General features: G+C 46.7%; 1 long non-coding RNA gene across 4 annotated transcripts in view; it reads left to right on the forward strand.

Annotated features, from left to right (window-relative positions):
• LOC124971791 (uncharacterized) overlaps positions 1–21,394 on the forward strand; it is a 291,699-nt gene that overhangs the window by 206,740 nt on the left and 63,565 nt on the right. The gene's annotated exons all lie outside the window — the stretch shown is intronic.

Below are 21,394 nucleotides of genomic sequence, written 5' to 3' on the forward strand. Positions count from 1 at the left end.
TTTCCGTCACGTGCGGATCGGATGCATCAAAGATTCTCATTAAGTTCAAATTGGACACAATTCACAGCAGGATTTCCAATGTCCAATTTGAAAACATCCTAGAATCACTTTTTTAATTGATTTTTAAACATTACCGCGGAGTTGGGCTTCACTTACAGAATTAAATTCTCCGTGAAATGTCACATATATATGTGTATTGTGTTCGCATACACGGACGTGTGAGCATTAACCACAAAAACCATAAATTCCAAGTCGGCTGTCTGTCCACCTACCCTGACCGGATCTGCTAATCCATTTTGTGGGACCTTCATGACGTTTACTGGCATAAATATGTCTATGCACACAGCTTTTGATTTGCTAAGGAAACGTCGTCTTAATAAAAGCTTAAGAAGTACCTTCTAGCAATTACTGTTTCACAGACACGGACAGAACTTGAACAGGAGAGAAAAGCCCACTTAAGCCGCTGGTGTGTGGTGACTTCACTGTGTCTCTGTCTCCCTGCCCCCGCGAATGACTTTGTAAGCTTTCAGGTGTCCATTTCTTTGTCATTAAAGTGGACACACACACACACACACACACACCTGTCTATCAAGAATGGTGTTAGCACAGGTCAGCAATAAAGTATCCTGTCCAGGGGTGAAATACGGCGGGTTTTCCGTGAGTGACGTTCACAGCTTCCTTTTTGGTTCTTGCAAAGAAAACTGCGTTCCAAGACTGAGCATAGCTTCCTTCTCCACTGTCTGCCTGGGTGCATCTCTTTTAAAAATGCTCAGCTCCTTGCTTGGATCTAAAACGACACCTTTACCTTGCTTTGCTTTTGAGTCCTCGAATGTCCCTTCTAAATGCATCTAGCCACTCTCCCGTCCGTCCCGGGTCGTAGTTTAAATGTCCAAAACTCCTCCCTGTGTCCTGTTGGGAACTGGAGCCTGGTCATTGGGCTTGGTGAGCTCTGGAGGCTGCTCCAGGTGGATTAGTGGCTTCCTGCGTGGTATTTCCTCCTGTCTCCTGTCTCCTAAGCTCCCAGAGGTGTTAACAGGTGAGCTCACCTTCTCCTGTGTGGTCCCAGTCATTTTCTAATCCCCAAAACAGCCGAAGAATGGCTTTCTCATAAACCACCCTTCAGTCCAATAATGTGTTTGCATTGAAAGTACAGTGGCAAGCAGTGCGATCGATTTTCTTTTTTGTTGTTATTATTACTTTATGTGTATTTATAGATATTTTCTATATTTTACACAGATTTTATATTTCTATATCTTGATATATATTTATATTTGGGGGTGCTGGAGCTGGAACACAGGTCCTTGTGCGGGTGAGTCAAGAGCTATAGCACTGAACTACGCGGCCCAGCCCGAGCTTTAGATTTTAATAGATTTTTTGCACGATGCCCTCTTAACGCAGAGGCTCGGTTTGTTTTAGAAAGACCCCCCAGAGTTCAGTGCTTCGTAATGAGCTAAAGTTTAAGAAGCAAGGCAGCAATCACACGAATCTGTACGTGGACTTTCCCTTGTCTTGAAATGTGCAGAAGTACCCAGAGATTACAAGTTCAGAGTCAGACCCTAAGCAACTCAGTGAGACCCTAAGCAACTCAGTGAGACCCTGTCTCAAAATAAAATATGGAGATCATACTCCATCTGTGTATGATCTATCAAAATGTATAGATGCATTTGACTGTCACCGACAACTAATTGGAACCCAAAAAAGTAAAAATTTCAAAGTAAAAAAAATATATATATATATAGGAAGGGTTGGGGATGTGACTCAGTGTTAAGTGCCCCTGGATTCAATGGTTGATATCAAAAAAGAAAAAGGAAAAGGGCCTGTTGATTTGGAAAATGAGTTTTAAAAGAGATGCAGAGAGTTTCACACGTTCTTTAAGTGAACAAAGTATTTTTAAACCCCTGTAACACAATTACATTTTAAGAACATTAATTCCTGTGCCAGGTTTTAGCCTGACTGTATTCTTAGGGAAGCTCAGTCTCGCCTTCTGTAAATCGGCTCAGAGATGCCCATTACGTCGGAATCAATTTCAAGGGTCTATTGTGGAGTAGGATTCAGCGGCGTCTGTGATAATGTTTATGAAGCGTGGGTCAGGTTAAAGGTCACACATGGAACATCAGGGACGGTCCTCAGCAGAAAGGGCTGAGCCAGAGGTGAGTGTGGCCAGATAATCCAGCACTTGCGGGGTAATACCTCACAGGTGTAGGATCGCAGTAGCTTCACTGGCTGCAATCACTTTTTCTTCCCTGGTTTGACATGAGAATGGTTCTTGGAAATGCGGTTGGTGGTCTTCCTGCTCAGAGAAGCTGGTGCTTCTCTACAGGCAGGGGTTGGGGGGTGGTTGGAGCAGATTTCTCTTTGCTTGAAGTCTCTCCATGGGGTTCGGGATACACCCTGCACTGAACCTGCTACCTGGGGTCATGTTCTGTGTATGTGTGTGTGCGCGCGCACGTGCATTATGTCTGTTTCCATGGGACTAGCAAGACCCAGTTTAAGCCCAGAGGTAGAGACAGGCAAGTCCTTTCCGATGCATTTAGGGAACTTCTTTGAGTACTGAGGTTTAATATCGTGGCACACACAGCACATTCTCCAGAGCCTTTTCCCTGGAAAGTGACCCACCATCCTGGCCTTAAAATGTTTCAGGCACCTCCTTTAAATGAATACAAGGTGGCCCATGAAACCCACCGCAGAAGAACCGGTATTGGCTCCGCACAGAGGATGTCGACTGGATAGTTCTCATTTCCCATAAAGGGGCCGGTGTGTGGTTTGGAAGTGGGGTTCAGGGAAATTCTGTTAATATTAAGGCAGCGTTCTCCAGCTCTGTAACGGGCCAGGAATGTGCGCGTGCTGAAGAGCCAAACAGAGTTTAATAAAATGTCAAAACAGAAATGCCAAAGCAGCTGCTTCTCCTGGTTGCCTTCAGCCACTTTTATTAAACACATGAACGTGCAGAAGAAGAGGGTTAGACACCAGGGGCCAGCTGAATACCAGTGAGGCCTGGAGAAGCAGGGGACTTGCGGAACACCCCTTCACAGTGGCCCTGGTGAGAGAGGACGCCGGCCTGTCTGCAGACGCCCTTGCAGTTAGGTCTGCGAATGCGCTCACCTTTCCATTCATGAATCCATGCGGACGGTCGCGTTAATTTCCTGCTGCTGCTGTAACACATAATCGCACACACAGGGCCCCATAAATAAAGCACCGCTGTCTCTGTGCTCTGCTTGTTTACCTCAATTTTTCTACCTTTGAGCCCACCCCTCACCACCTGCCTCTCACAAGGACTCCTGTGATTACAAGATTGTCTCCCATCGCGTCTCAAGATCCTTAAGCTGTGAAGTCCTAATTTCCATGCCAGGGATTGGAACATGGAGATACTGCATAATGGCAGGGCTGGGATTCTTCTCTCCCTATTTTCTGATAGACATTTCCCAAGCTCTTATGAGCTGCCAAGTAGAGTTGTTTCCATTGCCTTATTTTTATTTTTTTCCTAAGAACTTGGCAACATCATTATTTTCTACAACCCTGGTTACCCCTGAAACGTCTGAAACAAATCTCAGTCTCACTCATTCGGAGATAATCTATAATGACTTTTTGCGTCCACCATTTTGGTGGTTAATTTCATTCTTGATCGTTCTGAAATTTTGCACAGACGTGAAATCTTTTCCATTCCTCTTGACTTTGACCGAAAGTCACATATTTCTACGTTGACTTTTTTTTAAATTCAAGATCAGAAACTGCCGAATTCAAGACCACAGCATTCTATGATAATTTTGCTTTAAGCAAAAGAAAAGAAAGTTCCTCTCAGCCAGGATTCTTACAGTTCAGAGTTTGCATTCGCTTTACTTTCATCAGAGTTGTTTTTATTTGACCCCTACTGTTTGCCTAAATTAGATTGGAAATGAAAGAGCACACTCTGCCTTGTGGCAGTGAACACATTTTAGGGAACCTCAGAAAAAACAGCAGAGGACACATCAGTGGGTCATTTTGACCTAGGGCTCATTAAATCATCCTGCAGGTTGCTAATGCAAGTGGGTTGAGCATGTGAAACAATAAATCGACAATCTGCAAACTGTATGCCTTATACAAAAAAGACATCTTGTATTTCACATAATCCCACAAACAGGAAGTGTTCACTTGTAGCATTTGACATTTTTACACCACTTGAATCCAATCTTCCTGTATTTATTTTTTCTTTTCTTCTAAAAATGAATGAACGAATAAGCAGATAATGAGCATTAACAACTCGAATGCAAACCATCTCGGGGATGCTGTTTTGTCATATACGTTTTCTTCTCCTTGCATATTGTGTCTGCATTTTGCAGAGACCCCTATATTACTGAATATTCTTTGCTACTCGTACACATTGCTCCTTTGGAGGAATCTTTGTGAAACAAAAACAATGATCCTTGTGCCTTCAGGAATACAGTGAGGAACGTCATATGGATGTAACCCTGGAGGAGCTAATGGGGTCTATGAGGAGCGTATAAAGAGCTCAGTCCTGAGGCAAAGACATCCGAGTGTCATGGTCTTGGACCACATGGAAATTATAGGCAGAAAAAGGCCCCCATACCATGGGGAGGGTCTCACGTAGCTGCAACCGTCTGAACTAAGCTGTAGAGAGAGGGATCCCTGGGCGAACCTCTGCGAGGCCAGAGGTGTGGGTAGGACGTGCTGCAGAGAGCGCAAAGCCATCTATTGGAATGTGCTTCTGTCTTGACGCGCGTGATGTCAAGAGGTCAGCGGGGAGACAGGTGGACTGGGGAGCTGTTGGAGGACTGAGTTTGGTAGCCCATGAAGTCGAGAACGCTCATTGGCTCCTAATGTCTGGACACATGTGTGTCTGATTTTGATTGACGTGGTAACGTGCCTGTTAATGGTGTGTCATATGAGAATCCGATAGTACAGGCTGGTTGCAGCCGCGTTTCTGGAAGACAAAACTTGCAGCTGAAAGGACGGGTAAGAGGGTGGAGGAGAGATTGGAGGCAGAACAGGCCTGCAAAGTCTCCTGGGAAAGTTCAAATAAAGCCACTAAGCTGACAGGCTCCCGGGAAGGTTTAGGTGTAGATGACTTGCTGTCCTAAGAAGACAGAAAAGTCATTCCCAAATGGACAGGAAGAACCCGGATGGCGTGAAAAGAGCAGAGCCCAGCTCCTAAGAGAAGGCTTCCTTGATACTAGTTTTCTATTTATTGCTCTGAAGCAAATGACCAGAAACCTGAGGACTTAAGACAACCTGTGCATCTGAGCTCGCACTTCAGGACGTGTCTGACCTCTCTGCTTCGGGCCTCCCGGGCCAGAGGCAAGGCCCATTCCGTCTGCTGTCCCTTGGAGCCCTGGGGAGGGGTCTGTGCGCTAACTCGTGGAGGACTCCAGCTCTTTGCTGATGTGCAGTGGAGGTCCTGGGTAGTGGCCACTCGGCTGCTGGACGTCTTCCTCTAGTTCTCTAGAAGCCAGGAGTGGCCCTCTGGCTTCATCTCCCGCTTAGAACATTCTGAACATCTCCTTCCGCTAACAGCCATGAAACACTCGCCTCTTAAAGGACTTATTTGAAGGGATCAGAGTGGCCAGGATCATCTCCCTTGTAATCGACTCAAAATCAAGTCCTTAGCAAGGTCATTCACACCCTTGAAAACGCCCTTTGGCCTCATAAGGTAATAGGACCAAGACGTGGGATCTTGTATTCACAGTCTGGGGTCCGGGCAGGGCGGGAGAGGTTGGGACATTCTGGAATTCCTCCTCCAACCACAGCTCTTTAGGGCAGTGCATTAAGTCGGGGGCCCTGCAGCATTTCTGAGCTCCCTCCTGTCACTCCCTCTCTTTTACATTTAATTCCACAAACAAAGGCAGAGGAGACGCACAGTGAGGCGGGGAAGGGTTTCCAAGAAGCAAAGAGAACATCTCCAAAGAGTCCCCTTTGCAGAGTGTGGGGTGGGCGCATGGGCCCTGAGCGGGTGCCGGAGGAGCCTGTCCAGGCTGGGGCGATGGCGGAGACGCGGAAATCTGTCACCACTTGGCTCAGGCCAACACAAACTTCAGACCCCATCAGCGATGCGCGTGTGTGAGTGTGGAGGCAGTGACGCGGTGAAAATAGAGACTTACGAAGGAAGCAGGAGATTCCAAAACTGGCTCAGCCTGCCACCCGAGAATCAACGTGTCTGTGTGGTGGCTCCCAGACCAAAAGGACAGTCATCTGAAATTTGTAGCAGCAGCACATGCAGACTTATTATTTTTCTTTCCATTTGCTGCAGTAGATTTCTCTCTTCAGGAGATAAAACAGAGCCAGAGGCTGTCTAGCTCCGTCTGCCTGTGTCTGGGTTCGTTGTGCTTCAGATTCATTCTCTTCTATCCACTGGGTCCTCATTTTGTCGCTCTTACTGTTATGGTTTAGTGATTAGGTGTCCCCCAGAGCTCATTGTGTGTGACACAATGCAGGAACATTCAGAGGTGAAGCAATTCAGTTATGAGAGTTGTAATATAACCAGTGGATTAATCCACTTGAAGGGACTAACTGGGTGGTGACTGTAGGCAGGTGGGGTATGACTGGAGGAGGTGGGTCACTGGGCACCTGCCTTTGGGGTTTAGATCTGGTCCCTGGTGAGATGAGTTCTCTCTGCTTCCTGGTGCCACATCCTGAGCTGCTCTCCTCCTCCAAGCCCTTCCGCCATTTTGTTCTGCCTCACCTTGGGCCAAAGCCATGGAGTCGGCCCACCACGGACTGAACCTCTGAAACCAGGAACCCCAAATAAACTTCTCTTCCTCTAACTTGTTTTTGTCAGGTGTTTTGTGCACAGCCTCAAAAAAGTTGACTAAAACACTCACTTTCTTGACACTCACATTAGAAGAAATCGCTGAGCTGAATTCTATGATGGGAATCAACTGGGCTCCCCATTTAGAAAAGAAAAGGGATTGGGGAGTTGAAATGGAGTTTGTCTCGAGTGGGAAAAAGAATTGCGCATGGGATGTGTTCCCTGGGATTTTGTCCCTTCGCCGTTCCTTGGTGAGGTAAGACCAAGGTGCAGTTGTGAGGAGAAGGATCAGGATCGGAGACCATGGGGTCAGCACGGCTGTCTGGCAGGCCACCTGCAGGCCAGGCCAGGGCCCAGACCTTGCAGGGAAGTCAGGCACGTGCACTTAGCTTCTGCTCTGTCATTGGCTGTGTGTTGGGCTATTGTTGGTTTCCCTCTATCTTCTGATCCTTTAGATTTTCTTGCAATTTAAATAAAAATCTCTTGGAAATTTCAGCTTCTCTTTGTCAGAGAATCTCCCAGAAATTTCTTTGACCAACACAACTTTACTTTCACTCAGCCTGTTCCTCCTGGGCCTGGAGTCTCATGGCCAGCTACGCCTTTCAGGATGACAGGTTGCCAAACTTCCAACGATGTTGGGTCTCGACTCCTGCCGAGCCTCGAAGCAGCCCAAGTGTTCTCAAATCCCAGGCATGACTTTGAGAACAGATGATAATATCATATTATTGACAGATGTGATAGGTAGCATGAAAAGATTAATAGATGCAAGACGGTTTTGTATTCATTTCAGCTTGGTTTGCTGGAAACTAGGTGCAAAGACTGACACAGTAAAGCAATCAAGGTAACAACATCAAAGGGGCTGGAACTTTTCCTTGTGATTAAAAAAAACTTCACAGAACTTCACAACAGAGTCAGGTATTTTTAAGAGAAAATATAACCTTATGGTTCCGTCTCTTTCCTGAGAGAGTGTGGCACCGTTAGCAGAGTTATAGCACTTAGTGAATTTAAATCACATTTTTGTGTCCAGGAATATTTTTGGCATTAAATAGGCTATCAAATGAATAAGGAAGCGATGTTTTAAACTAGGGATACATTTCCTTTGACAGTTAGTGAACTTGGGGGACTCGGTGGAATGAATTCCATGTGACTCACCCAGGAAAGCATACCAGTGACATCCGTAGATATTTTAAATGTCTGCTGTATGGCCTTGGTCATGAGTTTGCATGTGGAAGAAAATCCCAACAAGAGTTGAAATCCCACAGTTTGCTGGCAGCCCGAGGGAGACATCCCATGGCGTGCGGCAGTGATTTTCCTTGTGGGAAGGAAGGATCCATAGAGGGCTGTTCGCCCACGTTTTCCCAAAGTAAACATCCAAACCGCCAAGGCCGCCTTCCGCTAAGGGCCAAGTCAGTTTTCTAGAACTGAATCGCCGATAAAGAAGGGTTTCTCCAGGCCCAGAAGGGAGCCGGCTGGAAGGCCGGGAGGGCCCTGGAATCCACCCGCAGATGCCTGTGGTTGGGAACAGGGAAAATTCCAGCCGGTGGAACAACCAGCACAGGAACAGTCAGCACTGTGTTTTGAGAAATGATCTGACCACACAGGAAAATGAACCTCCTCTGTCTCCACGCTCCACAGAGCGGCAGAGCCCTGGGTGCTCTCCTCCAGTTCCTGAGGCCGTCTTTTCTCCTAAAAAAAACAGCAAACAACAATGTCTTTGAACAGCTGCGACCTCGATTATCTTTCTTGCTACAGTGAGAGTAGCCTACGGGTAGCCTCCTGGCAAGCGGGCAAGCGGCCCTTGGAAACCAGAGAGGTGTGGGAGAAAGAAGGTCCTGGCACCAAAATCAGCACCACAGCCGGCTGGACAGAGCCCAGGATCTGCGGGCGGGTGTCCCCTGGAGGGGCGGCCCCCCCAGCCGTGAAGGAGGGATTCAGACGCCACACAACCAGCCAGGTCTGCTCTGCCACCGGAAACCGTGAGCTCGGATCCTCGGGCTTCCTCCAGCGACAGGCAGGATCAGCCACAGGCAGGGAGGCCCCGCGACACACAGGGGTTTGAAGTCGCATCTCCGTGATTGTGGATGGCAGGAACACGCCCCGCGATTGGTCAGTGTGGTTCTGAACATTTCAAAGAACCTCCCCCTTCAAGAGTGACAGGTGGGCAAGTGCCCCATAGTTAAGTTCCTGGGAATTATTAGCATGCATTGTAAGAATATTGTAAGTATATTTATTTATACACACACACATATGCATACACACATAAGTATATAAATGCAGGTATATATTTCTCTCAACTCCAGGGATCAAACCCAGACCCTCATGCATGCTAGGCAAACACTCTACCTTTGAGCTACAACCCGAGCCCTCTGTGTGATCACATTAAACAAAACTTTTGAAATGTACTTTACAATCAGAATATTTAGTAGTATACCCCTCATTATTTATCAGCTTCAATATATGCAAAATTAAGTAGCGAGTACTTTGGGAATATTTTGTACATTTCCTCAGTTCTTGAATCTGCACCTGGGCTGATAAATCCTCTGGTCGGCTTGGATATAAACAGAACATACTTTGTGTATTTTTTTTTTTTTTTACATTTCATATCTGTATGTATCAGATTCAGGGTTGTCTTTATCTTATATGAATATGTCAAGATGGCTAATCTATTGGTGACCTCTCTTACTGGTTTTTTGAAAGCTGCTCTATTGTTTCTTTGAAAATAACTGTTCCCCAAAATATGAATAACTCAAGTAAAATGTATGCAAGTGAATTAAACAGACATTTCTCAAAGTAGGAAATATCAATGGCCGTCAAATAGGAAAAAATGTTAAGCGTCACTAGCTGTTAGGGAAATGCAAATAAAAAGTACACTGAGTTTCATCTCTCACCTCACGGAAGGTTCAATACTGTTAATAAGGACAGTAGCCAAACCTGGTGGCACATGCCTGTAAATCCCAGCGGCTCGGGAGGCTGAGGCAGGAGGATTGCAAGTTCAAGGCCAGCCTAGCAACTGAGTGAGGCCCTAAGCAACTCAGTGAGACCCTGTCTCAAAATAAAAAATAAAAAACATCTGGCAATGTGGCTCAGTGGCTGAGTGTCTCTGGGTTCAATCCCTGGAACCAAAAAAGAAAATAAGAATTCAAATGACAATAAATGCTGGAGAGTATGTGGAGAAAAAGAAAAAAAAATTAGCATCATTGGTGGGATTGCAAAAACAACCACTATGGAAATGAGAATGCAGGTTCCTCACATGACTAGGCGTGGAACCACCATGTGACCCTAGTAGACCACTCGGTGTTTATGGTGAAGAATTGAAGGTGTCTTACTGCAGCGATCCGTGCACGTCCATGTTTATAGCAGCACGATCCACAACAGCCAAACTGTGGAACCAGCCTAGGTGGCCGTCGGCAGATGGATGGGTAAAGAAACTGTGGTCTGTGTACACCGTGGGGTTTATTCAGCCATAAGAAGAGTGAAATGATGGCATTTGCAGGAAAATGGAGGGAACGAGAGACCGGTATGTTAAGTGAATGAGCCAGACTCAGAAGGTCAAGGGTCAAGCACGTTTCCTCTCCTCGGTGGACGCTGGAGAGGAAAAAGGAAGAGAAAGGCGGGGGTGAGGATCTCATGAAGATTAAAGGGAGGTCAGTGGGCTGGAGGGAAGGGACCAGAGACTCGGGGAAGGGGTCGCGACGGGGAAGCGCTGCAGAACGACGTGGGGCACATTATAAGGTGTGCGTGGACGGGTAACAGAACAAGCCCCACCAGCACGCACCACCGTGGGCACCCACAGAAAATGCGGGAACAGGACCCTTCGGTGAGTTTTTACTGCCGTGACGTGGGCAGAAGGGTCCCTGGCACCCGTCCGTGAGGCTCCTTGTGGCTCAGTGGGCGGCTGTGGTCTCCTCAGGGAGACCTTCACCGTGCGAAAGCCGGACACTTGACCACACGGCCCACTTAGGACCGCCGTTTCCCGTGGGTCAGGAGCCGGGGCCCCTTGGTGTCAGGGTTCGCCGTGGGCGTCGGTCAAGGTGCTGGTCAGGACTCCCGGGCACAGGTGGGCACCGACAGAGCAGCCTCCCCAGGGCTTGGGATCCGAGCTCCGTTGGGTGCGCGATCTGATGGCCGATGCTCAGTGCCCAGTGCTGAAGGAGGCCCGCCCTCCGGGAACGCAGCTTACGGTGCCTGCCAGCAAGACGGAGGTTACCTGGTCCTGGGACCTGACCACGGAAGCCACGGGCCCTGCCCTGGCCACAGGCTGTTCCTCGGGATCCAGTCACTAGGTCAGACCCGCACTTCGGGGATCCCCCACCAAGGCCTGGGTGCCTGCAGGGAGACTCCTGGAGACCCACCCTTCCCACCGGACTTCCAGGCTTACGTCACGTCAGCCGCGCGGCTGCTGAGAAGCGGGTTTCCCACGTGTCCTAACAGCTCTAAGGAAATAAGGGCAGTGCCCAGTTTCCTTTGAAAAACGTTATTTTTCAAAGCCTAGTATTTGGCCACACTGAAGAGTGGGGAATGCCTTATAATCCAGATAGGGTTTTACCTACTTGTCTTTTTTTTTTTTTTTAAACAATTGTTAAACTTCATTGCTTTGGAAATAATGGTAAAGAAAAAATATGTACGTGTTCAGTACAGACCCAATTTTCTTTTAATATGCTCAATCCGTGGATGATCGAAGCCACCTCTCTACCTGTGGGTTCTGGTTCGTGCAGAACCCATGACGGAGGATGGCCAAAGATCTACACTACTGATTTTCTTTCCTTGGAGAACCTCACGTATTACATTCCTCTTTCCCTTAGGAAGCTTTTTTTTTCCACCCAGAATCTACTGCAGAGTCCATGGAAACAGCTTGGAACTGGTCCACACAGCTAGTTTGCCATACATACCAGATATGACCGTAGACATTCTCTGCTCAGAGTGAAATCCCTTAAACACAAAATACATACAGAAACTCTCAAAAGATTGTTCTTGACAGAATACACATCGTAATACCCAAAAAGTCCTTCTTGATAAACAGCGATTTCAGGTAAGCATTTCCTGAAACCTTTGGTGGGCCACCTATTCGGTAAAGATTGCAAAACCTCCAGGGATCCCACCAACCACGTCGAAGAGACAGATCTTCGTTTCCTGTTGTTTACCCAGTAAGTACAGAAAACCCGTCAAGTTGAATGCATTCTTATGGGACCCATGTTGTAAGAATCGTCAAGTTCAACTTGAACTTGTTCCAAGATACTGGAAAAAAAGAAAAAACAAAACAAAACTCAGGGTGAAGAAGAGTTGGCATAGTTTATATCAGGAAATTTGTTACAGATAAGCACATTCAATTAGAAAAGCAACCCTTAGGACACCTGCTGTATACACTGCATGAAGATTCCAAATAAAGAACATCTATGAGGACGGTGTGTCAGAGTGGGAGAGGGACGTGACTCAGATCGTTGCTCAGGTCTGCTGACAGCCACACGTCTGATATACGGAGGACCAGCTGTGCCCGGAACTGGGCCCGACCTACTGGGGAGAGAGGCCCTGACCTGGGACGTGAAGGACAGACAGGCACAGGTGTAGTAGGGAGGGGGACGTGGGCCCGAGGGAAGCCTTGTTGTCATTACTGGCTTTTTGGACTGGAACCAAACTGGCTGAGAGGGATCCATCACAGAGGAGAAGAAACAGGAGACAGAAATGGCCTCCCGGGTACTGGAGAAGGTTGGGGCCGCACTCCCCGGAAGCAATCGAGGAAGAGAAGAATGAGGAAGGTGTGATCTCAGATTTAGAGATGGAGAGATCGGGCAGACGTGTAACTCCACAGCGAAAGGATGGATGTGCCAAATGGGCCATATGCCAGAGGACAGGGACAGAGAGAAACAGGAGAGCAAATACTTCCGGGCTTTGGTGATCCACTGCAAACTTAGCAATCAAAAGGAAAGTTGGGCCGGGTACAGTGGTGCACATCTGTAATCCCAGCGACGGGGGAGGCCGAGGCAAGAAGATCCGAGTTCAAAGCCAGCCTCGGCCTTTTAGCCAGGCCCTAAGCAACTCAGCGAGACCCTGTCTCTAATAAAATACAAAATAGGGCTGGGGAGGTGGCTCAGTGGTTGAGTGTCCCTGGGTTCAATCCCCAAACCAAAAAATAATAATAATAAATATAAATAACATAATATAATATAAATATAAATAACAAAAAGGAAAGTTGAGCCTGTGAAATCCAAAGAAATACTGGGACCCACCAGAATCTTTTTTAAAAATTTTTACAAATGCTTTCCTTTGACTTTTGATTGGCAAACAAGATCTTTTTTTTTTTTTTTCCAGGTTACTGTCTTTAATAGATAATGAATTCAGGCAAACGTATCCGATCCCAGTAGGGAGAGCAAAGGACATTAACAACCCACAAGAGAGGAGATAGAGTTGCGTGTCGTGTAAAGATGTTCAGCTGAGCTGGAAATCAAAGAAACACAAACTAAATCACAATGCCGTTTTTTTTTTTTTTTTTATTATTATCAAATTAGCAAATATTAAGCCTGGTGACTCAATCTTGTTTCCTGTTGTTTGACTGTTGATTGCAAGCGTGCTTTGTCTTGAAAGGGGGCTGCCGATCTCCTCTTCCTAAGAGCCTGTAGGATTGCTAACCCTACCACGTGATGCAGCATCTTGTTTAAGTCCATGTCGATATCATGGGTCAATATTTGAGTATATTTCTACCTGTTCTATGTACTTTGCAATTTAAGTGAATTAATGTCAGGCAAATGAAGATGACAACTTTCCTGGTCCCATTGACCCTTTGTGAACATAGTGGAGATTCCTTTTTCGGAAACGGGATAAAAGCTGTACTCCATATACATCTGAAATTATTCCCGACTAACAGACAGGCACAAGATCCTCATTTAAGGTAATGTTCTGAAACACAAAACAGCCCGGAGAACCGGAATCGACCTCTAGAACTCCTTCCTCTTGAGGGACTTCCATCAACGGTCAGCTTAATTTTGATACATCTCCACTGGATTGTCACTACTCTGATTTTAAATTGCATTTCAGCTCTCTTGTATTTTAATTTTCTTTCTTTTCTGGTTTGAGCATTTGGTTTTAATTTGGAAAGGAAAATAAGAGGTGAGATCCAGAAAACCGTCTGTCCGGGGTGAGAGTCTTCAGGAAGCGATAGTCAGATGGGGAGAGTTGGGTGACCCCCAGCTGCATGGATAAGGGAGGCTTCTTCTGCACACTGGGTTCATCATGTGCACGTGCCTTGGGCTCCGTAATTCAGTGAGAACAAGCTGGCCTCGGAGTCTTTGTCACGGTTAGCCAGCACTCGTTACTGCATGAATCTGGGCATCTCTCTGTGCATGGAGGCTGTCGGCTATTTCTTGGTGTGCCAAATTCCCGGGCAGACAGCAGCCTCCCTGCAAACCCTTGTCAATCAAACGTGGTTACACAGAGACAAAGCTTAGCTCCAATTCACTGGAGACTCCTTGGAAACCTGGAAGAAAACCTCAAGATTCTAGCCCAACTCCAGGCGAGAACACAGATCCAGGATGATCCTGCCCCAGATGGTCCAAACTTTCAGGGAAGTCTCAGATATTTTTAATTGGCGGAACACCCTGTGGTAAATATGTGAGCATTCATTGATCTTTAGCTGAGATGATATTTCTTGCTCTCCTCTTGACTGACTCAGTTGGCCCCACAGAACACAGGAAAGAGCCAAGTTAAATAGGACCAAAGTTTGACTTGCAAACTTTTTAAATGAAAGAAACCACATTCACATCAGTGTTTCATATTAAATTAGGCCATGATTGCAAATATTACTTCAAATGGAAATTGTTTATTTATTTTTAGGTCTTTATCCTTTTAGGGCTTTTTTCTTTCTTTCTTTCAACGCCTTGGATGGAAATGTTGCTCTTTTACTGATTAAAAGGAGATGTTCTACCTTCTCCGATCTCTCCTGGGAAGAGAAAAAAGCTATTAAATTTTAAAATGTTCTCATGAATTGCTCGGTCATACATACTAGGTGGAATACATGTCTTTATTTGTCAAAGAGAAAATGAGCAAAATTATGCGTCTCCCATTATCCAAGTATGTCTTGAGAAAAGTTTTGCATTATAACATGAATGAGGTATGGTCGGAATAGATGGATGATTTTTAAGTCATGCAGGAGAAACTGAAGCAAAGAACAGAAACACCACCCACCCCACAGTACACCAAGGGCCTTATTCTGATTCTGACGCAGAGGAATCCCTGTGTTGAAACAGAAGCCCGCCTGCCTCCTCGTGGGGCAAAGGTAGGTGCTATTGGTGTGGTTTTGCAGTTCTCCAGGTACAGATAAAGAAACCATGTCAGACTCCATGCCTGCTTCAAGGTCACTTACATGGTTACCAAGCACCACACCAAGTTTAAGGCTCCGACTGTTTCCAGTCCTTGCAGCAAGATTCAATGAGCAAACACGACCAGCCATTCTGTGCACGACATTCTATGAATTGCTCTAAAGAATACGGAAACAATAAGGCTGCCTTCTGTTCTTACAACTCCACGGGGTAGCGAATGGGGCGGGCAGTTATGCAAAAGCTTGCGGTGAAAGTTATGATTAAGAAGATGTGAAGTTAAGACAAACCGTTCTGGGAGGGAGAGGAAGCAGAAAGTTTTCACAGGGGTGGAATCATGTCAATCTTTCTGAGAAGATGCATGAAGCTGAGTCTTAAAGCAGAAATTCAGGTGCCAACAGGACTAGGGAGGGACTAGGGAGAAGCTCGTTCATTTAGAGATGAAATTGGGAATTCTGGGAAATTGGAAGCAGCCTGGTCCATGCAGAGCTAAACAATATCCACCTTTACTTGGAATTATCACTGATGGCCACAACACTGGTGGTCTTCTCCAAGGTACAGAAGAGAGAACCGTGGGTGGAAAAGTCTCGGCAGACTCTGCTAGGAGACTGAAGCACAGCCCTGGGGAGGGAAGAGAGGGCAGAACCCGTGGAAATGGGTGAGGTTGGGTTGAAGACAGGACTTGGTGACTCTGGATTCATGAGGTGAGGGAAAGATGAAATACAAACCAAAACCCCCTTTCCATTTCCTTGGGTGGATATGTGTAAATCTAGGAAAAATCAGAAAGAACCCCAAGACTGATCATTTAAATATCCCTCATAAACATAGCTGAAGAGAGGCGATGGCTGCATCTCTTCACACCACCAGTTCCTTCCTGTTCGAATCCACCAAATGATCCAAACCAACCGGTCATAAATTTTCTAAGCACAGAAGCAGTATTTGTAAAGTGATGGGTGTGGTGTTGGTTTAAAATGTCACGAATCTGGGTAAACATCCAGGTAAATGTGGTAGAGCATGAGTTACGTGGATTACTTTGGACTAGAGGGAGGGTGTAAGAATCTGCTCTTCTTTTTAGGACCCTTGGGTAAGCTTAAGAAGCTTTGGATTTGTGCCTGGGCTGCCTATAGATATGAAGAGTACAGAACTGGAAAATTTTTTGGTACAAAAACGACCAAACCATTAGAAAAGGTCACACAGATGAATGGCATACACAGACAATGAGATGTCGGAATGGAGACTTGCCAGTGTCTCTTCTTTTAAAGGTCAGAACGGGGCTGTCCAAGATGGTAGCCACTACCACATGTGACTGACTGGGAATTTTCGAATGACTTTGGGTCTGATGATATTTAATAATCAGTTCCAAGTTGGACTAAACACACTTCAAAATGTGATGGCATCTTGGAAATTCCAATTATAGATGGCAGTAGACAATTCCCTTGGACGGCTCCTGGAAGGAGTCCAACCCATGTAGCCAGGGAGTTTGGAACTGATAGTCATAGAGCAATTACTTTTCCCTTTAACTCAATTTCCTCAACCTCGTGGTTCCTTTAAGGTCAGTTTCCTCTTTTTCTTTCTTCTGTTCTTTTATAAAAAGTTTTTTGATGAATCATTGGCCTGAGTTCTGTAAACTCTTATCCCTGTGGCAAGGAGACCCCATGTAACCCACCTGGAATCCACCATACCCTTGTTGTTGCAGGGGAAATAAGCTAAATATGTATAAGGCAGAAATCTTTTTCTTCAAAAAAGTTCTTCAATGTGCAATTGTGAAGTGAATTATTAATTGTGAATTTTGTCTAAAACATTTGCTAACATGCTAGGCCTCATTCAGAAATGTGAAAAGTACGATAATATCCACGAAAAGTATTTTTACAAAAAAATAACAAAAAAATTCGGGAGTTAGATAAGAAGCACATTTTATGTTACCAATTTCTACTTCATAAATCACACTATGTGCTGTGTGATAATGCACCTACCACTGATCATATTTTCATTCGCAGTGGGTCAACAGTGACTACAGTGGCTACCATATAATTATTATGGGAGCCTTTGGTCTCTTTGATAGCTTCATCAAAAATTATATAATATTCTTCAACCAATTATTTTTTGTTTTTCAAACAATGCTGTAGAGAAATTTCTACAGTCATGGAAAGGTGCACTAATTGGACTTAAGGTGCCATCACAAAAGATTTTGGGGTGTCAGAGAGGTAAAGGGGATTGAACTCAGGGATCCACAACCACTGAGCCACTCCCCAGCCCTATTTTGCATTTTATTTAGAGACAGGGTCTCACTGAGTTGCGTAGGGCCTCACTTTTGCTGAGGCTGGCTTTGAACTCGCGATCCTCCTGCCTCAGCCTCCCGAGCGGCTGGGATGACACAGGTGTGGGCCACCCCACCTAGCGGGTCTTCTATTTCATTGTTTGAAATTGATCTGTTTAAATTGATCCTGATTCCATTTGGGTAGGTCATATGTCTCTAGAAATTTGTCAACATCTTCAAGATTTTCTATTGTTTTGGAGCATAAATTTTCAAAATAGTGTCTGATTTTCTTCTGTATTTCAGTTGTGATATTTCCTTTGCCATCAAGAATTGTAGTAATTTGAGTTTTCTCTCCTTTCTCTTTGCCAGCATGGCTCAGGGTTTATCGATTTTATTTCTCTTTTCAAAGAACCAGCTTTTTGTTTTGTCCATTTCTGGAATTGTTTCTTTTGTTTTAATCTCATTGACGTCAGCTCTGAGTTTAATTACTTCCTGTCTCCCGTTGCTTTGGGGTGGGTTTGTTCTTCTTTTTCTAGGGCTCTGAGATGTTAGGTGGTCCATGCCTTGACTTCCTGTACTTTTTAAGGAAAGAGCTCAATGCAGTGAACTTCCATGCCAAGGGAAACATCCGTTATGAACTGCGCTGAGTGACACTAATGGTAGCAGAGTGAATACCAGTGCTGAGGGTGGACTCATCTGCCTCCCAACATTCAGGTCATGTTGATGCCCCATGAAAGCCAGGGAGGGTGGAAACACATGAGAATAGCCACACTCTGCTTTGGCCAGCTGCTTCCCTCTCCACTTCAGCATGCACGGGGGTTTCTTCCCAGGGTTTACCTACAACACCTTTTATGAATCAGGGTTCCCACTTTTCTCCTGTCACTTCAGGGCGGGGAAGAAGGACAGGAAAGGACGTGTATGGGGCTCCCCAAAGTCCCAGCGGGTGCAGTGACTTTTCCTCATGAGTTCAATTAGGCGTCGTGGGCTCACTTAATTCTCAATTACTGATGTGAATGTGAATTGTTGACTTGATTGAATTAAGAGATGCAGATGATTAAGAGGCTCTGGGTGTGCCCATGAGGGCGTGTCTAGGAATGATTGGCATGTGGGAGAGCCAACTGAAGTGGAGTCCCTCCCTATGGGGGTGGGGCAGCACCACCCAATAGGATGGAATAGAAGCTGGAAGAACAGGAAGCAGATGCAGATGCAGCTCGGCTCTTCCTGAACGGGTTCTTGGTCGCTGTTTCCATCCTCTGAGGACATTGGACTCTGGTTTCTTCACTCTTCCAAAGTGGACTCTGCCGGGGATTCTCCAGGGAGTTTCCAGAAGCCTTGGTCTGGGACTAGGTAGCACTGCTGATCCCTGTTGTTCTAGGGCTTCTGCCTCTTGGACTGAGCAGCTGCTGGTTCCTCCAGCTCTCCAGCTGCAGACGGCCATGTGGACTCTCCAGCTTCTGGTCGTGTGAGCCCATCTAATAAATCCCCTTTTACAGTCATACTTCCTGTGGACTCTTGCTCTAGGGAACCCTGACTCATACAAGTGGTAACTCATGGAAGCATCCACGATAATCTAGAGAAAGTAGATTGAGGGGAAGTGAGGTTGGGTTAATGAGCCCAGGAGTGGCTTGGAAGCCTCACTGCAAATCCCTTTTCTGCAAGTTGGAGCCCAGGATGGCTCTCATAGCCCGGGGTCGTGTGCTGGTCTCTCCGTAAAACCTACTTGAACGTTGACGTCCACAGCCTCACTTCAGTGAGAAAATTCCAGTCGCCAGGGGGGAGCATTGGCGCATTTTACTTTAATTCCTCAGTGACGTCATGTTGGTTAACGGAATTCTCATCTTCACCACCCAACTAACTGGACACTGAGGCCCAAGCTGCGCCACAGTTAGAGAACTTAGGGACGGAGTTGAGGCAACGTGAGTCTCCAAACAGGTGCCTCTCCCACCCTCAGCAGCCCACCAGAGTCCCTCCTGCCAGATCATCTTCGTAGGGTGACATGGGAGGGACCGTCATTTGTCACCAAATGATAGAACTTATTTCCCAGTTAGTAGAATCAACACTGTAGGTGAACTTGCCACTTCCTCCTTACATACGTAGGTAAATAATCATAGTTTTCCCTCTCTTCAGTACTCTGGTGCCCGAGAGCTGTGTTCAGAAACAGCGGGATTTCAAGGTGTACCCTGTAGCTATGGTGTCAACCACCCTCTTGGGGACCGAATCCAGCACCCTGACCTCGTCCACGCAGTGTCCTGGGTGACCTCCGTCAGCAGCCGCGGGCAGGAGAAGCCATGTGGTCCCGTCATTTGAGCCTGGACGGAACGTCTCTGCGCGCTTGCAAGCTGGACGGTGCCGCTTCTCTTTCTCACAGAGCGAGGACTTTGATCATACAGGTCCAAGTTTATTTTTCCTGCTAACCAGATCATTGCCTCCTTCTGTTAGGGGTCGGCTCTCGAGTGTAGATGCCGGACTCTAATCACAGACGGGCCTCGGACATGGAGCTGGGTGTCCAGGGGTCAGCAGGAGGCCACTGGGCTTAATTAAAGACAGGAACTCTGTTACTCCCTTTGCAGAATCTGAGGTGACAACTGGGGTCCATGAACTTACATCCAATATGGCTTTTTCACTCCCTGCAAATGTTCTAGCTTAAATTACAGGATCACGTGACTTAGAATTTAGAGACTTTTAACATCCCCGTACATGTCAGTTAGTTAAACTCGAGATTTCCTCTTAAGGCAGAGGAGCATTGAAGGGGCACAGAAGGCAGGCGTCATTGCTGCTCTGAGGCGTTGCTTTAAAGGGCATCCGAGAGGAAGTCTGGCTCGGAAGAACCCACAGCGAGCCTGGAGTTATCAAGGGTCATTTCAAGGGGTCAAGGATGTGAGCGGTGAGCCATGCACATCTTTCAAGCCGTAGCGATTGTGTCCTCGGGATGCCGAGGCCGGGACAAGCGTACCCTCTTTGCAGAGCCGCTGGGCATATCTTGATATTACAAAGCGCACGTAGCCTCTGACTAAGCAGAAAACAAATGAGTCAATAAAATCAAAATAAAATCATAGTGCCATACGGTGGTGTCTGTTTCCTCGTTGGCAGAAATAGGTATTTTGAAGATGGATTTTTTTTTTCTTTTTTAGTTTGGGGCTTCATTTCTTTATCGTATGAAGCAGAGCTTGTTAACCACTTGGGATCCTAAAATCATGTCATTTAGGGAGATTTACTTTCGCGACACCAGATGGAATCGGGAGCTTTGAAGACAGTTAGGAAGCCCCACAATTGAAGAATCGCAAAGGGGTCACTTGTGTTTTCCTAACCTGTCAGGTCCGGTGTGCCGGACTGATCTCGGTGCGTTTCGTCTGTTTAAATGACACAGTTTATTCTGCAGGCGAACGCAGGCTGGTGGGTGTCTGGAGACCATTTCCGCGGAGGCTGTCTTCTCTGAGCACCCAAGTCGCTCCCGTCATCTGAACTGAAGTAATTTCCACTTCTGTGCAGAAATGTGCGTCTGCTTTGCCACTTTTTGCTTCGTGACTCTGAGCGAATCGTAGGAGAGACTCTCAAGATCCCTTGACCCTTGCAGTTCCTGTGACCCTAAGTGGTGGTTGGAATTCCATTTTTGGCACCATTCCATGGCCGCTCAGACGCCGAAACTGGCAACAATGCCCCCAAATGAATCCCCTTGCTAAGTGCGAAGCGCTGCCCTACCTACTGCACAGCTTCCAGGGACCACCGGCCAATCCCCGCAGGCTGCCGGGGAGACCCGGCTCCCAGCCACGTGGGCCCCCCGTGGCGTTCTGGAAGAGGCGGGAAGCACGGGACCCGCGATGGGAAGTGTCGGGTGTCGGGTTCAGGGCTCTGGACCTCAGACCCTCCCCGTGAGTTCGGTAGCACCGTCTCCTGACCCGCGCGCTGGAATAGCAGGCAAAGCCCGGAGCTGCCGGGGAGGACGCACTGGAGCCACTTCCCTGACGCGGGGCTGAGACTGGTGGGAAAGCTTGGGATGGGTTTTTGTCATTATGGGGGACAAAGGATAGTGGCTGAGCCCTGAGGTGGAGCGTCTGTCCTGAAAGCTTCCAAAGCCACATGCGCGGCAGTGAT

This window comes from Sciurus carolinensis, chromosome X (genome assembly GCF_902686445.1).
Source record: "Sciurus carolinensis chromosome X, mSciCar1.2, whole genome shotgun sequence".
Lineage (NCBI taxonomy): Eukaryota > Metazoa > Chordata > Mammalia > Rodentia > Sciuridae > Sciurus > Sciurus carolinensis.